Source organism: Phyllobates terribilis, unplaced genomic scaffold (assembly GCF_046119375.1).
Source record: "Phyllobates terribilis strain yellow unplaced genomic scaffold, ASM4611937v1 Scaffold_7__3_contigs__length_470593459, whole genome shotgun sequence".
NCBI classification, from domain to species: domain Eukaryota; kingdom Metazoa; phylum Chordata; class Amphibia; order Anura; family Dendrobatidae; genus Phyllobates; species Phyllobates terribilis.
In genome coordinates, this window is record NW_027362767.1 from 25,078,261 (window position 1) to 25,090,298 (window position 12,038).

A 12,038-nucleotide genomic window follows, 5' to 3' on the forward strand; every position below is an offset into this window, starting at 1 on the left:
TGGTAAAGACGTGGAGGTCACACTAGCTTAACAAGATGGTTTTAATGCCCCTTGGAAGAGCGGTGGAGGTCGCAGTGGAATAAAAAGACAATATCAATTTACCTTGGAAGAGACGTGGAGGTCACAGGAGCTTAACAAGCCGGTATAAATGCCCCTTGGAAGAGACGTGGATGTCACAGTAGCTGAACAAGATGGTTTTAATGCTCCTTGGAAGTCTGGTGGAGGTCGCAGTGGAATTAAAAGACAATATCAATGCCCCTTGGAAGAGATGTGGAGGTCACAGTAGCTTAACAAGATGGTTTTAATGCCCCTTGGAAGAGACGTGGAGGTCACAGTAGCTTAACAAGGTGATTTTAATGCCCCTTGGAAAAGTGGTGGACGTCGCAGTGGAATAAAAAGACAATATCAATGCCCCTTGGAAGAGACGTGGAGGTCACAGTTGCTTAACAAGGCGGTTTTAATGCCCCTATGAAGAGACATCGAGGTCAATGTAGCTTAACAAGACGGTTTTATTCACCTTGGTAGAGACGTGGTGGTCACAGTACCTGAACAAGGTTTTTTTAATGCCCCTTGGAAGAGACGTGGAGGCCACAGTAGCTTTACAAGACGGTTTTAATGCCCCTTTGAAGAGTGGTGGAGGTTGCAGTGGAATAAAAAGACAATATCAATACACATTGGAATAGACGTGGAGGTAACAGTTGCTTAAAAAGACGATTTTAATGCCCCTTGGAAGAGACGTGGAGGTCACAGTAGCTTAACAAGACGGTTTTAATGCTTCTTGGAAGAGTCTTCGTGGTCACAGAAGCTTAACAAGACAGTTTTAATGCTTCTTTGTAGAGATGTGGAGGTGACAGTAACTTAACAAGGAGGTTTTAATGACCCTTGGAAGAGTAGTGGAGGTCGCAGTGAAATAAAAAGACAATATCAATGCCCCTTGGAAGAGACGTGGAGGTCACAGTAGCTTAACAATGCAGTTTTAAGGCCCCATGGAAGAGTGGTGGACGTCGCAGTGGAATAAAAAGACAATATCAATGCCCCTTGGAAGAGACGTGGAGGTCACAGTAGCTTAAAAAGACGGTTTTAATGTCCCTATGAAGAGACGTCGAGGTCACATTAGCTTAACAAGACGGTTTTATTCACCTTGGTAGAGACGTGGTGGTCACAGTAACTTAACAAGGTGGTTTTAATGCCCCTTGGAAGAGACGTGGAGGCCACAGTAGCTGAACAGGACGGTTTTAATGCCCCTTTGAAGAGTGGTGGAGGTTGCAGTAGAATAAAAGGACAATATCAATGCACCTTGGAATAGACGTGGAGGTAACAGTTGCTTAAAAAAACGATTTTAATGCCCCTTGGAAGAGTGGTGGAGTTCGCAGTGGAATAAAAAGACATTATCAATGCCCCTTTTAAGAGACTTGGAGATCACAGTAGCTTAACAAGATGGTTTTAATGCCCCTTGGAAGAGTAGTGGAGGTCGCAGTGGAATAAAAAGACAATATTAATGCCCCTTTGAATAGACGTGGAGGTCACAGAAGCTTAACAAGATGGTTTTAATGCCCCTTGGATGAATGGTGGAGGTCGCAGTGGAATAAAAAGACAATACCAATACCCCTTGTAAGAGACGTGGAGGTCACAGTAGCTTAACAAGGTGGTTTTAATGCCACTTGGAAGAGTGGTGGAGGTCGCAGCGAAACAAAAAGACAATATCAATGCCCCTTGGAAGAAACGTGGAGGTCACAGAAGCTTAACTAGACGGTTTTAATACTCATTGTAAGAGTCTTGGAGGTCACAGTAGCTTAACAAGACTGTTTTAATGCCCCTTGGAAAAGTGGGGGAGGTCGCAGTGGTATAAAAAGACAATATCAATGCCCATTGGAAGAGTGGTGGAAGTTGCAGTGGATTAAAAAGACAATATCAATACCCCTTGGAAGAGATGTGGAGATCACCGTAGCTTAACAAGATGGTTTTAATGATCCTAGGAAGAGACATCGAGGTCACAGTAGCTTAACAAGACGGTTTTATTGCCCCTTGGTAGAGACGTGGTGGTCACAGTAGCTTAACAAGATGGTTTTAATGCCCCTTGGAAGTGACGTGGAGGCCAAAGTAGCTTAACAAGACGTTTTTAATGCCCCTAGGTAGAGTGATGGAGGTTGCAGTGGAATAAAAAGACAATATCAATGCCCCTTGGAATAGATGTGGAGGTAACAGTTGCTTAAAAAGACGGTTTTAATGCCTCTTGTAAGAGACGTGGAGGTCGCAGTGGAATAAAAAGACAATATCAATGCCCCTTGGAAGAGACGTGGAGGTCACAGAAGCTTAACAATACTGTTTTAATGACCCTTGGAAGAGTGGTGGAAGTCGCAGTGGAATAAAAAAACAATATCAATGCCCATTGGAAGAGTGGTGGACATCGCAGTGGAATAAAAAGACAATATCAATGCCCCTTGGAGGAGATGTGGAGGTCACAGTAGCTTAAGAAGACGGTTTTAATTCCCCTAGGCAGTGTCTTCGAGATTACAGTAGCTTAACAAGACGGTTTTATTGCCCTTGGTAGAGACGTGGTGATCACAGTAGCTTAACAAGATGGTTTTAATGTCCCTTGGAAGAGGGGTGGAGGTTGCAGTGGAATAAAAAGACAATATCAATTCCAATTGGAATAGACTTGGAGGTAACAGTTGCTTAAAAAGACGGTTTTAATGCCCCTTGGAAGAGACGTGGAGGTCGCAGTGGAATAAAAAGACAGTATCAATGCCCCTTGGAAGAGCTTTGGAGGTCACAGTAGCTTAACAAGGCAGTTTTAACGCCCCTTGGAAGAGTGGTGGAGGTCGCAGAGGAATAAAAAGACAATACTAATGCCCCTTGTAAGAGATGTGGATGGCACAGTCTCTTAACAAGACGGTTTTACAGCTCCTTGGGAGAGACTTGGAGGTCACAGTAGCTTACCAAGACGATTTTAATACCCCTCGGAAAAGACGTGGAGGTCACAGTAGCTTAACAAGGCAGTTTTAATGCCCCTTGGAAGAGTGGTGGAGGTCGCAGTGGAATAAAAAGACAATATCAATGCCCATTGGAAGAGTGGTTAAGGTCGCAGTGGAATAAAAAGACAATATCAATGCCACTTGGAAGAGACGTGGAGGTCACAGTAGCTTAACAAGACGGTATTAATGCCCCTAGGAAGAGACATGTAGGTCACAGTAGCTTAACAAGACAGTTTTATTGCCCCTTGGTAGAGACGTGGTGGTCACAGTAGCTTAAAAAGAAGGTTTTAATACCCCTTGGAAGAGACGTGGAGGCCACAGTGGCTTAAAAAGATGGTTTTAATGCCCCTTATAAGAGACGTTTAGAACGCAGTGTAATAAAAAGACAATATCAATGCCCCTTGAAAGAGAAATGGAGGTCACAGTAGCTTAACAAGACGGTTTTAATCCCCTTTGGAAGAGTGGTGGAGGTCGCAATAGAATAAAAAGACAATATCAATGCCCCTTGGTAAAGACGTGGAGGTCACACTAGCTTAACAAGATGGTTTTAATGCCCCTTGGAAGATCGGTGGAGGTCGCAGTGGAAAAAAAAGACAATATCAGTTTCCCTTGGAAGAGACGTGGAGGTCACAGGAGCTTAACAAGCCTGTTTTAATGCCCCTTGGAAGAGACTTGGATGTCACAGTAGCTGAACAAGATGTTTTTAATGCTCCTTGGAAGTCTGGTGGAGGTCGCAGTGGAATTAAAAGACAATATCAATGCCCCTTGGAAGAGACGTGTAGGTCCCAGTAGCTTAACAAGGCAGTTTTAATGCTCCTTGTAAGAGTCTTGGAGGTCACAGTAGCTTAACACGACGGTTATAATGCCCATTGGAAGAGTGGTCGAGGTCGCAGTGGAAGAAAAGACAATATTAATGCCCTTGGAAGAGACGTGGAGGTCACAGTAGTTTAATAAGATGGTTTTAATGCCCCTTGGAAGAGACGTGGACATCACAGTAGCTTAACAAGACAGTTTATATGCCCCTTGGAAGAGAGGTGGAGGTTGCAGTGGAATAAAAAGACAATATCAATGCCCCTTGGAAGAGACGTGGAGGTCACAGTAGCTTAAAAAGATGGTTCTAATGCCCCTTGGAAGAAACGGGGAGGTCACAGTAGCTTAAAAAGACGGTCTAAATGCCCTTTGTAAGAGATGTGGAGGTCGCAGTGGAATAAAAAGACAATATCAATGCCCCTTGGTAGAGATGTGGAGGTCACAGTAGCTGAACAAGATGGTTTTAATGCCCCTTGGTAGAGTGGTGGAGTTCACAATGGAATAAAAAGACAATATCAATGCCCCTTGGTAGAGATGTGGAGGTCACAGTAGCTTAACAATATGCTTTTAATGCCCCTTGGAAGAGCGGTGGAGTTAGCAATGTAATAAAAAGGCAATATCAATTTCCCTTCAAAGAGACTTGGAGGTCAAGGTAGATTAACAAGCCCATTTTAATGCCCCTTGGAAGAGACGTGGGCGTCACAGTAGCTCAACAAGACGGATTTAATGTCCATAGGAAGACTTGTGGAGTTCGCAGTGGAATAAAAAGACAATATCAATGCCCCTTGGAAGAGACGTGGAGGTCACAGTAGCTTAACAAGACGATTTTAATTCCCCTTGGAAGAGTGGAGGAGGACGCAGTGGAATAAAAAGACAATATCAATTTCCCTTGGAAGAGACATGGAGGTCACAGTAGCTTAACAGGATGGTTTTAATGCCCCTTGGAAGACTGGTGGAGGTCGCAGTGGAATAAAAAGACAATATCAATGTTCCTTGTAAGAGACATGGAGGTCAGAGTAGATTAACAAGATGGTTTTATTGCCCCTTCGAAGAGACGTGGAGGTCACAGTAACTTAACAAGGCAGTTTTAATGTCCTTTGGAAGAGAGGTGGAGGTCTCAGTGGAATAAAAAGACAATATCAATGCCCCTTGGAAGATACGTGGAGGTCACAGTAGATTAACAAGACTGTTTTATTGCCCCTTGGAAGAGACGTGGAGGTCACAGTAGATTAACAAGACGGTTTTAATGCCCCTTGTAAGAGACGTGGAGGTCACAGTAGCTTAACAAGGCGGTTTTAATGCCCCGTGGAAAAGACGTGGACATCACAGTTGCTTAACAAGACGGTTTTAATGCCCCTTGGAAGAGTGGTGGAGGTTGCAGTGGAATAAAAAGACAATATCAATGCCCCTTGGAAGAGACGTGGAGGTCACAGTAGCTTAAAAATATGGTTTCTAATGCCCCTTGGAATAAACGTGGAGGTCACAGTAGCTTAAAAAGACGGTCTTAATGCCCCTTGTAAGAGATATGGAGGTCACAGAGGAATTAAAAGACAATATCAATGCCCCTTGGTAGAGATGTGGAGGTCGCAGTAGCTGAACAAGACGGTTTTAATGCCCCTTGGTAGAGTGGTGGAGGTCGCAATGGAATAAAAAGACAATATCAATTTCCCTTCGAAGAAACGTGGAGGTCAAGGTAGAATAACAAGCCCATTTTAATGCCCCTTGGAAGAGACGTGGGCATCACAGTGGCTCAACAAGACAGATTTAATGCCCCTTGGAAGACCGGTGGAGTTCGCAGTGGAATGAAAAGACAATATCAATGCCCCTTGGAAGAGACGTGGAGGTCACAGTAGCTTAACAAGACGTTTTTAATTCCCCTTGGAAGAGTGGAGGAGGTCTCAGTGGAATAAAAAGACAATATCAATTTCCCCTGGAAGAGACGTGGAGTTCACAGTAGCTTAACAAGCCGGTTTTAATGCCCCTTGGTAAACTGGTGGAGGTCGCAGTGGAATAAAAAGACAATATCAATGCCTCTTGGAAGAGACGTGGAGGTCACAGTAGCTTAACAAGACGGTTTTAATGCCCCTTGGAAGACTGGTGGAGGTCGCAGTGGAATAAAAAGACAATATCAATGTCCCTTGTAAGAGACGTGGAGGTCAAGTAGATTAACAAGATGGTTTTATTGCCCCTTGGAAGAGACGTGGAGGTCACTGCAGCTTAACAAGGCGGTTTTAATGCCCTTTGGAAGAGTGGTGGAGGTCTCAGTGGAATAAAAAGACAATATCAATGCCCCTTATAAGAGACGTGGAGGTCACAGTAGATTAACAAGACGGTTTTATTGCCCCTTGGAAGAGACGTGGAGGTCACAGTAGATTAACAAGACGGTTTTATTGCCCCTTGGAAGAGACGTGGAGGTCACAGTAGATTAACAAGACGGTTTTAATGCCCCTTGGAAGAGACGTGGAGGTCACAGTAGCTTAACAAGGCGGTTTTAATGCCCCTTGGAAGAGATGTGGACATCACAGTAGCTTAGCAAGACTGTTTTAATGCCCCTTGGAAGAGTGGTGGAGGTTGCAGTGGAATAAAAAGACAATATCAATGCCCCTTGGTAGAGATGTGGACTTCGCAGTGGAAAAAAAAGACAATATAAATTTCCCTTGGAAGAGACGTGTAGGTCACAGTAGCTTAACAAGCCGGTTTTAATGCACCTTGGAAAAGACGTGTACGTCACAGTAGCTGAAAGAGATGTTTTTAATGTCCCTTGGAAGTCTGTTGGAGGTCGCAGTGGAATAAAAAGACAATATCAATGCCCCTTGGAAGAGACATGGAGGTCACAGTAGCTTGACAAGATGTTATTAAAGCTCCTTGGAAGAGTCTTGGAGGTCACAGTAGCTTAACAAGACGATTTATTGCCCCTTGAAAGAGATGTGGAGGTCACAATAGCTTAAAAGGGCGGTTTTAATGCCCCTTGGAAGAGTGGTGGAGGTCGCAGTGGAATAAAAAGACAATATCAATGCCCTTTGGAAGAGACGTGGAGGTCACAGTAGCTTAACAAGACGGTTTTAATGCCCCTTGGAAGAGACGTGGAGGTCACATTAGCTTAACAAGTTGGTTTTAATGCTCCTTGTAAGAGTTTTGGAGGTCACAATAGCTTAACATGACGGTTTTAATGACCCTTGGAAGAGTGGTGGAGGTCGCAGTGGAAAAAAAGACAATTTTAATGCGCCTTGGAAGAGACGTGGAGGTCACAGTAGTTTAACAAGACAGTTTTAAGGCCCCTTGGAAGAGACGTGGACGTCACAGTAGCTCAACAAGACGGTTTTAATGCCTCTTGGAAGAGTCGTGGAGGTTGCAGTGGAATAAAAAGACAATATCAATGCCCCATGGAAAAGACCTGCAGGTCACAGTAGCTTAACAAGATGGATTTAATGCCCCTTGGAAGAAACATGGAGGTCACAGTAGCTTTGAAAGACGGTTTTAATGCCCCTTGGAAGAGTGGTGGAGGTCGCAGTGGAATAAAAAGACAATATCAATGCCCCTTGGAAGAGACGTGGAGGTCACAGTAGCTTAACAAGATGGTTTTAATGCCCCTTGTAAGAGTGGTGGAGGTTGCAGTGGAATAAAAAGACAATATCAATGCCCCTTGGAAAAGACTTGGAGGTCACAGTAGCTTTACAAGATGGTTTTAATGCCCCTTGGAAGAAACGTGGAGGTCACAGTAGCTTAACTAGACGGTTTTAGTGCCCCTTGGAAAAGTGTTTTAGGTCGCAGTGGAATAAAAAGACAATATCAATGCCCCTTGGAAGAGACGTGGAGGTCACAGTAGCTTATCAAGACGGTATTAATGCCCCTTGGAAGAGTTGTGGAGGTCACAGTCGAATAAAAATACATTATCAATGCCCCTCGGAAGAGATGTGGAGGTCTCAATAGCTTAACAAGATGGTTTTAATGCTCCTTGGAAGAGTCTTGAAGGTCACAGTAGCTTAACAAGACGGTTTTAATGCCCCTTGGAAGAGACGTGGACGTCACAGTAGCTTAACAAGACGGTTTTAATGCCCCTTGGAAGAGTGGTGGAGGTCGCAGTGGAATAAAAAGACAATATCAATGCCCCTTGGAAGTGACGTGGAGGTCACAGTAGCTTAACAAGACGGTTTTAATGCCTCTTGGAAGAGTGGTGGAGGTCGCAGTGGAATAAAAAGACAATATGAATTTCCCTTGGGAGAGACGTGGAGGTCACAGTAGCTTAACAAGCCGGTTTTAATGCCCCTTGGAAGAGACGTGAAGGTCACAGTAGCTTAACAAGCCGGTTTTAATGCCCCTTGGAAGAAACGTTGACGTCACAGTAGCTGTTAGAACTCTCCTGGTAGGTTTTTTCTATCTTGCTGGTCACATGACCTTTTTTGCCTATTTAGTCCTGCTCCACCCTCCTGGCCTTGCTGGACTCCATTGTAATTTGTACTCTTAAGCTAGCTTGGTGCTTAGTTACCGTTCTCAGTCAGTTTAGCTAGGTATTCGGACCTTTATGTTCTATGTTGTGTGTTTGTCTTTTACTGCTACAATTTCTGCTAGGAGGTGTCCAACTTTATCCCAGTCCCTAGTTCTTGTAGGGATCCCTCCCTTGCATCTATAGGTCTTCGTACAGACTAGCCGAGGACTTTAGCGGGTCTGATCGCAGGATCAGGTTCCCCGATACATCGTAGGGATCTAGCTTAGTTCTATTGTAGGGACAGATCTCCTTTCTTTCCTTAGTGCTTGTAGCAGATCATAACAGTAAGTGCAGCCCAAAAATATCTCTAAGGAAAGACTTCCAGTTTCCATCATGGTGTCGGTTCAGGATTTGGCTCAACGCCTGCAGGGACTCTCTCTGGAGGTGGCCGAGCTCCAAAAACACGTGAGTAGCTGTTCTGGAGCACATTTTGTGGAGCCAAAGGTACGTTTGCCTGATTTATTTTTTGGTGATCAGTGCTGACACTGGAGAGCCGATGGAGATTGCGGCGATGTCACCCCGCTCTCAGGAAAAAGACCGCAGGTCTTGTGAAGGTTTGTGCTTTTATTGCGGGAAATCTGACCATTTTATTAAGAACTGTGTGCTTCGCATGATCAAAGAAAAAAAAAAGGTCAGTCACGCCCGTATAGCCTGTTTAAATACTAAGGGGGTATTTCTTTCTGCTACTACTGCTGCTCAGGAAGAATTAATTGAATTTCGGGTACTTGTGTAATGTGGTTCTACTCTGAAAGTGATTGATGGGGGATTCTTGGAAAAACTTAAATTAAAACCCAAACCTTTGTCATCCTTTATTGCTGTGGTTTCTGTTGATGGCTCTCCCTTGAAGAGTGTTACTCACAAGGTCTGTGAATTTTCCCTCACTATTAATGGTGTTCACCAAGAGAATTTGGATTTGGTAGTATTAAATAATTTGCCTTCTCCAGTAGTTTTGGGATTACCCTGGTTAAAATTGCACAATCCTGTACTGGATTGGTCTACCAATGAAATTAAGTCCTGGAGCCCTATGTGTTATGACAAGTGTTGTAACGGACGTATTGCTGCGGTGGAAAAAGGGGAATTACCTGTACCTATTCAGGATTTTTGGAGAGTTTTTTCTGAGGAGGATTCACAAAGTTTGCCTCCCCATAGAGACTATAATTGTACCATTGAATTTGTCCCTGGAGCGACTCTTCCTAAAAGTCGTTTATTTAATCTTACTATTCCTGAGAGAAAGGCTTTGGAGGAATACATACAGACAAGCTTGGCCGCCGGTCACATTAGGCCTTCCAAGTCTCCTGTGGCTGTTGGATTTTTTTTTGTTAAAAAAAAGGACGGCGGTTTACGTCCTTGTCTGGATTTTCGTGAGATTAATAAAATTACTGTACGCAATCCTTACCCACTGCCATTGATTCCTGATTTGTTTAACCAGTTAGTGGGGGCCAAGTGGTTCTCTAAAATTGATCTCCGGGGGGCATACAATTTGTTGAGCATGAAGGAGGGTGATGAATGGAAGACTGCTTTTAACACTCCTGTGTATCATTTTGAGAATCTGGTTATGCCTTTTGGTCTTACCAATGCTCCAGCATTTTTTCAGAATCTTATTAATGACTTCCTTAGACCTTTGATCGGCAAAAATGTGGTTGTGTATTTGGATGACATTTTGATTTATTCACCGGATCTGGAGTCTCATTGGCGGAGCGTACGTCAGGTATTACAGTTATTAATTGACAATTCGCTTTTTACGAAGCTGGAGAAATGTGAGTTCGCTGTACAGAGAATTAATTTTTTGGGCTACATTATCTCCAGCGAGGGCTTTGAGATGGACCCGGTGAAAGTTCAAGCTGTGCAGGAATGGCCTAGGCCTATTGGTTTGAAATCGATACAGAGATTTTTGGGTTTCGCCAATTATTACAGAAAATTCATTAAAAATTTTTCTAATATTGTCAAACCACTGAACGATCTCACCAGGAAAGGTGCTAATGCGGTTCAGTGGACTACTGAGGCCATTGAAGCTTTTGTGTTTCTAAAGGAGAGGTTCAGCTCTGCTCCCATCCTTATGCAGCCTGATGTGACTAAGCCATTTTTGGTTGAGGTTGATGTTTCTTCGGTAGGGGTCGGTGCGGTGTTGTCTCAGAAAAACAAGGATGGAGTACATCCCTGTGCCTTTTTTCAAAAAAAATTTCTGAGACTGAACTTAATTACGATATTGGTAATCGGGAATTGCAAGCTATTAAACTCGCATTTGAACACTGGCGTCATCTCTTGGAAGGTGCTGAATTTCCCATTCAGGTTTTCACTGATCATAAAATTCTGATCTATCTTGATGCTGCCAAGCGCTTGAATGCCCGTCAGGCCAGGTGGGCACTTTTTTTCTCGCGGTTTAATTTTTCCGTTACTTACATCCCGGGTACCAAGAATGTTAAAGCTGATGCTTTGTCTCGCAGCTTTTCTCCCATGGTCGGTGCTGGGGAGGAGGAGAGCATTTTACAAGAAGGTGTTGTGATTGCTGCTTTGGACTCCGTTTTGGAAGATGAGATTCTTAAAGCACAGGAGAATGCCCCATCTAACACTCCCCATGGGAGGTTGTTTGTGCCTAGGACCTTTAGGAGAGATTTGTTTGTCGAGTGTCATGAGTCTCGGTTGGCAGGTCATCCAGGAATTTCTGAGACCAAGAGACTTGTGGGTCGCAGTTTTTGGTGGCCTGGATGGCAGAAGGAAGTCATTAAGTGGGTGTGTCAATGTACGGTGTGTGCTAGATCTAAGTCTTCACATACTCCTGCAGCGGGGTTGCTTTGTCCTCTGGAGGTTCCTAGTGCACCTTGGACACATCCGGCTATGGACTTTATTACTGACCTTCCCCCCTTTGAGGGTTTCACGGTCATCTGGGTGGTCGTGGACCGTTTTAGCAAGATGTGTCCCTTGGTTCCTTTCATCAAACTGCCCTGCGCTAAGACACTCGCTAAGGCCTTTGTCAAGGAAATTGTCAGACTACATGGCGTTCCTAATGACATTGTTTCGGACAGGGGACCTCAGTTCGTGGCTCGTTTTTGGCGTGCTTTTTGTGACAGGTTGGGAGTTCATTTGTCATTTTCATCTGGATATCATCCTGAGTCTAATGGCCAGACAAAAAGGAAGAATCAGGATGTTGAGCAGTTCTTGCTTTGTTTTGTGGCAGACAATCAGGATGGGTGGTCTGAGTTTCTGCCACTTGCTGAATTTGCTCTTAACAACCATTCATCCTCTTCTGCTAGTTGTTCGCCTTTTTTTGTTGTTCTGAGAGACATCCGTCTTTTGGGTCATTCTCCAAATTGGTATCGGCTGTGCCTGAGGAGGAGAGTTTTTCCAGTGATTTGGAGAGAGTTTGGACGGATGTGCGTGGTAATCTTCAGGAGGCTAACAAAAAATCTAAGAGGTACTTTGATAGGAAACGGCAAGAGGTTTTGTTTGCTATTGGTGACATGGTTTGGTTGTCCTCTAAGAATCTGCGGTTGAGGATACCTTCTAAAAAATTGGGTCCCAAGTTTGCAGGGCCCTTTAAGGTGCTTCAGGTAGTTAAGCAATCTGCTGTTAGGTTGGAGGTTCCTACCTCCTGGAAGATTAATCCGGTGTTTCATGTTTCTCTGTTGAAAAGAGCTTATGTGTCGGATGGAGACGCCTCTGCCACTGTTCCTCCGGTGGTGGAGGATGGGGAACACGAAATTTCCCGCATCCTAAATTCTAGACGGTATAGAGGGAGTTTGCAGTATCTCGTCGCTTGGAAGGGTTTC